Genomic DNA, 6,093 nt, shown 5'->3' with positions numbered 1-6,093 from the left:
GCAAGTTTTTACCAAAGAGCAAGCAAAGTGTTTTGTTTTTTTTTTTCCTTGAATGTTGTCTATAGAGGGTTACATTATGCAATGTCCCTCACTTTGTCTCAGCAAGGGTTACCCAGAAAACTCTAATTTCTCTCTGATAACCCCTGTACAAGTCTAAAGCACCTGCCTGTCTGTTGTTCATACCGTCATTTTAGAAGACAGCCACAAATTTGAATTATGACCAGTGTGCATTTCTCTACTTTTACAGTAATTATATAGCACTTTGATTTGCTTTATAATCAAGAAGAAATGGGAAACTAATTTTCTGCAAAATGGGATCTTTTATGTGACTCTTCTGTTATTGCCATTATTATACAGATTGGTTAATAAATGGTCCACACTTTTAGCACACTTTTCTACCTTGGTGGTACTCAAGGTCTTACAATGTGTTTCTCATTCAATCATTTACACACACATTCACACATCAATGACGACAGAGCTGCCTTGCAACGTCCTTGCCTGCCATTGTGTTCAGCAACTTCTTGTTCAGTGTTTTGCCAAAGGACACATTGACATGTGTGGAGGGGTAGGGGATTGAACCTTGAGACTGGTGGACAACCCGCTTTACCACCTGAACCACTTCCGCCAAGTGAAAACAGGAGTATCTAATGAATAATGTGTTTATTCCAAATTTAATCAGGGTACTTTTGGATGTCATTCTCAGTTATTTAATTTATATATTTAATTTGAATATCAGCATTAAATATTGGCTGGTATGAGGTCCGTAATAGAAGTGACCTTGAACAAACCTCATTGGTTAAAGCCTTTGGTGTACAATTAGTACAAAGAACAGATTTATGAGAGCCCAGTGTCAGTGCCCAGTCAGTGAAGACAACGGCAAGGTGACTGTGTATGTGCAGAAGGTATCGGCTGAGTTATGATATCCACCTGTGTCACCCCACCACACACAGAGTCAATAATATCACCATCACCTCTGAGGACATGACATAGACCTCTACATCTCCTGGAAAGTTACTATGATTTACCATAACTGCTACTTGCCTAATCTCTACCTTAAAATGTCATTCATGTAATTGGATTCACTTTTTGTGCCTCAAAAGACTTGGACTCTTCAAAATGTGACTGTGTTAACAGATTTATGTCTGTAAAATATGAGTAACGCAAATACACACACACACACACACACACACACCCAAGTCATGTAAAGAATGCACATGCATGAGCATCAGGATTTAAGAGCAGTCGAGCAGAAGTGGTTAGAGACAAACCACTTCACATTCCAGCATGGCCAAAGGAATGCTTTAGACAAAAAATAAATACATAAATCACTGGAACACACATCTGCCCATCTGCCAATAATGAAGCCCTAATGTTGTAGCTGAGACCACCTTCTCAAACACAAAAGCTGGTCAATATAGCACTGTGTCCTGAGGAGAAGAAAAATCCCCTTACAGAGCACAGTCACATTAATAGAGTTTTATAACTGTCCTTCATCTAAGCTCAACATTAATAGACTTCAAGACAATGTTTTGTGGCTGGTCTAAATCTTTTGTGCGGAACAGATTACTATCAGTGAGCAAGTGTTCTGCAAGTGGTTCTGGCTTGAGGCAACAATTTAAGCAGTAGAGGTGATATTGGTTTTGTTTTGTTTTTTTCTTTTTTATAATTCTTAATCATTCTTTTCACCGTTTGTTTTCTGTTTTGTCCATTTACTGTTTGATTGTTGGGTTTTGAGGTATCAATCGTCCTGCTCTATACAGCTGTGGCAATGAAATGGTTGGGATTGTTTTTTGAACTCATGCATGTTGTTGGCAGTTGTTGATCCCTGAGAGTGCCTGGAGCTTCCATTTCGAATAGTTAATTCATGTAGTGACACGACTCTTTAATGCAGGTGGAGAGCAGAGCAAACAACAGCAGAACTGGATGGATGTTGGTGAAACTTCCAAGACAGCTACAAAAAATATTTAAGTAATTGGAAAATATATTTCTACCACTGAATTAGCTGAATTAGTGATTTTTTTTTTTTTGGTTGACATTCAAAGATGCAGTTTTGTTATACTTTGGCAAACACTTTGTTATGCAGCCAGTACAAAAATCTGTCCCGTATAGATTTTTGTGCTCTAACTGCTATACTGTATTGTCATGTTAACAAACAGATGGTGCACAGTTTGTAGTATTAGTTTAATGTATAGGTCAAAGGTTGGAAACTTGAGTAAATTCTTAGCATTACTCTGCCAATCAATCTAAAATTACCTGAAAACACTAGCATGGGTTAATGAGGCCTTAAAAGGACTGAAAACAGCTGAGATGGAAAATAAGCTAAAACAGGATCTCAGCTTTTACTTCTCAGTGGTCTACATATAGCAGCTTAACATGATACAGCAGTTAAGCATGATCCCATCAGACCCCCTCCCAACACACACACACACACACACACACACAGACACACGACTTGCACATTACTTGTGCTGCGTAGATCTATACTTACACAAATAAAGTATACAGTAGACACATTGGCGTGCTCACAAATCACTAAATTTATATTGGACCTCTGTACTCAATGTGCCTGATGACATTGCAACAATAACCACGCCAACAGAACCAACAGTGACCCTTGTAGCAGACTGAGGAGCTGAACAACAGGTGCATTTCAAAGTAACACAGAGAATCCAGAGACTCTTTCTCACAGCTGTAAATTTGGTGGAAGACCATTTCAGAAGACAGCTAACCCACAACTCTCACCCGAATGGAACATCTGCATATCGGATGTTTGCTGCAGAATAACTACTCACAGTACTTCAGGAGACAACAGGACATCTCCTACCTCCACCAGAACCTGATAATAGTCATAAAGTGTCAATTAAAAGATTGCATTCTTCAATGTGACCTTTTGACCTTCTCCTCCTCCTAACATCCAGAACTTTCTACACAACTGAACAGTTGTAAATCCCAAATCCACTTTCACTGGAGTGATGATCCCAACATCTGGGCAATCTATGACACCAATTCATCAGAACCAGTATCGAAGAACATCTCACATCTGAAGTGTTTCTGGAGAAGCTCACCCTGATGCACAAACGCCCCCCTTCAGTCTCAGTCACCACCATAAAAGACAGAGAGAGAGTTTTTATCCCAAGTAAATATAGTTCTTAAGTCCCGTGTTTCCTGTTATTGAATGCATATGCTTGTATTCTTAGTTATTTCCTTTCATGTATCCTGAAATTCTACAGTTTGTAAGTTTATTCTTGTGTTTACACCTTTTTAAAATGATCTCAGAAACAGTATAAGATAAACATATTGTGTTTGATTTTGTTTTCATCACCTGTTCGATGGTATTGTAGATCTGTGATCATCATAGATATTTAACAACTGGATTTGTACATTTGACAAATGACCTAAAGGTAAAGTTCTCAAGGTATTTGGACTGTGACCTCTCATGAACAGTGAAAGCTCAAGACCACCCCTTGGGAAGGACACATCCATGACTGGTTGGATGCTGATTTGAATTTGGTTCTAAAACTTTGTGTGTAAAAGAAAGTCACTGGAATGCAACTTTAGCTTATTTTTACGCAGGTCTCTTTTGCTATTTTATTTACTTTTTATGTGAGCTTAAAATAAGGTTCTGTTTACGTTTTACTTGGAATTTTTGTACAACTTAAGTTGGGCTTTGTTTTCTACGTTCTACTTAAAGTTGGGCTTTGTTTTCTATGTTCTACTTAAAGTTGGGCTTTGCTGTTACTTTTAGAATAACACAGCACAGACATTTTGTTCACAGCTGTCAGCTTTCACTCTTAGTATTTGTACTTCTGCACTTTTTGAACACAACTATGCAAAAGTGCTGCCCTGTGACTGCTTTGCTGAACCAACTTACCCAGCAGATCATCACAGTTACACATCCTGCTGTGGCCTTTCTTTCCCTATGCAGTTATCATTTTCCTTCTGCTAAACAGGTGAGTTTACAAATGACAATTGACTCTCTATCAAAGTTGACAGAGCAGTTGACTGCTCTATCGACTGCTTCCAGTGACGTTCACAGTTAATTATTTAGTTGTTTATCTGTATTCGTTCATTCATTGTCTGTTGTTTGTTTTGTCATTGTTGTCTTGTTGTTTATTTGTACCGGTAGGAATAAATGTGTTTGTGTAATTCTCGTCAATTCTACTGTGTATTTTTTTGTTTGGGCTCTGAAGGTCAATGAAATCAGAGTTCACGACTTTTGATTATGAGACAGATAGATAGATAGATAGATAGATAGATAAGATAGATAGATAGATAGATAGATAGATAGATAGATAGATAGATAGATAGATAGATAGATAGATAGATAGATAGATAGATAGATAGATAGATAGATTGCTGAGTACAATAGAAGTAGATTTGATAATTTATTAATATTCAATCTGGAATACTAGAAGATCATTTCCAGATTTAATATTTGGTGGTGCCCCTGATTTTAAACGTGTGCAATTTTATGAATAAAATATAGTTATGCTACAAAATGTTGTATGGCCACATTTGCTACATTTACACTACACACTGCTGGCTGACACAGCTATGATCAAAGTCAACAAAACAAATGTATTTTCCTNATCACAGTCAACAAATGTATAGCTATGCATTGAAAACATGAACATCCACCACTCGATGGACTAATGACTTAGCATCATGTATACCAATGAAAAGAAGAGCCTGAAGAAGTCAGAGTCATAGAGAGACCAGTTCATTTCTTTAATTTTCAAATAAATATTAAATCCAACTGTCATGTGTAAGTAAAGCATGTTTGTTCTATAGCTGTTGTGTTTTTTTTTTTTCTTATCTTATCTATTCTCTTTCAACCAAATTGATACCCAAACGTTCGTATCTATTCCCTCACTAACACTATATTATAATAATATTTTATTAACCTTTATTGTATTTGGGAAGCACTCTGTGTCATTAGTTACCATTGTAGCTTCACAGCATGTTACTTCATTTTTCTAAGTGCTACAGCTTCCTCTCTGGTAGGTTCGTTGGTGTTCTTAAACTGGCCGTGCATGAGTATGCATGGTTGTCTGTCACTTTGTGCGCCCCAGTGAAGGACTGGTGGTTGGTCCAGGGTGTATCCTGGCTCTCGCCAGCTGGGATAGCCTCCTGTGATCCTCTATGGATGAAGTGGGTACAGCAACGGATTTATAGAATTCATCCAGCCCATTTACTTTAAATAGTACATATTGTAAATTAATTAGTTATCAGACCTGATGGTTGGTGGTGGAGGGAAAGCGGAAGGGAGGGATGGGAAGGCTGGTCTGACATTAATGTGATTTTTGGGTTTTTTTCGTGTGTGTGTGTGTGTGTGTGTGTGTGTGCATTATTCAGCTCTGGGGCTGCTATGTAGCCAAACTAGTCAAGATAAATTTGGCCAGACAGTAAATGATGTGTATTATGTAGTAAAGAGTTAACATTGAACTATCAGATTTAACTTCTGCAACATTAATTTGCTGAATTGTAGCATTAATATGCTCACATTTACAGCTGCCTGGACTTGCCTTTAGCATAATCAAGCTTCCTGTGTTGCTTTAGGTCATCAGATGTCACTTTGCTCCTCTCTGCTATGCCTCTGATCTGACATCTCATTACTGTGGAGAGCCAAGCTACAGAATGCACACACACATTCAGGACATAACAGAGCCACATAACAGAGATAGCAGTGCAGTTTGACTTAGCACTGTGGATATTAGCAGTGGTGAGCAGGCAGCCTTTCCATGACAAAAGAGGCAAAAGCTTTCCATGACTTTCATTCTTACATTTTGTCACTCACAGCAGCAATTTGTCAGTTTGGCTATTTCTTTCAGTGAGGGTGGTTGTCATCTCGAAGTTGTAAACAATGAAGAAACTCATATTTTACCCTTTTTTTGAAAAGTGTTTTTACTATCTGATGTCAAAAAGAACACACAATGAAAGCTCAGTGCTTAATCCTTTCTCAGCTAGGGTAGGGCACAATATGATCCTTCAACTGCAACTAAATGCTCATGCTGAAGTGCCAGGGCTTGGCCCTAATGTCCAGAAGCACACGGTCACTCAGCTGTACAGCCCTCCCACACTCCCCCTCAGTCT

This window comes from Stegastes partitus, unplaced genomic scaffold (assembly GCF_000690725.1).
Source record: "Stegastes partitus isolate 25-593 unplaced genomic scaffold, Stegastes_partitus-1.0.2 Scaffold2190, whole genome shotgun sequence".
Taxonomy (NCBI): Eukaryota; Metazoa; Chordata; class Actinopteri; family Pomacentridae; genus Stegastes; species Stegastes partitus.
This window is presented reverse-complemented; position numbering follows the sequence as displayed.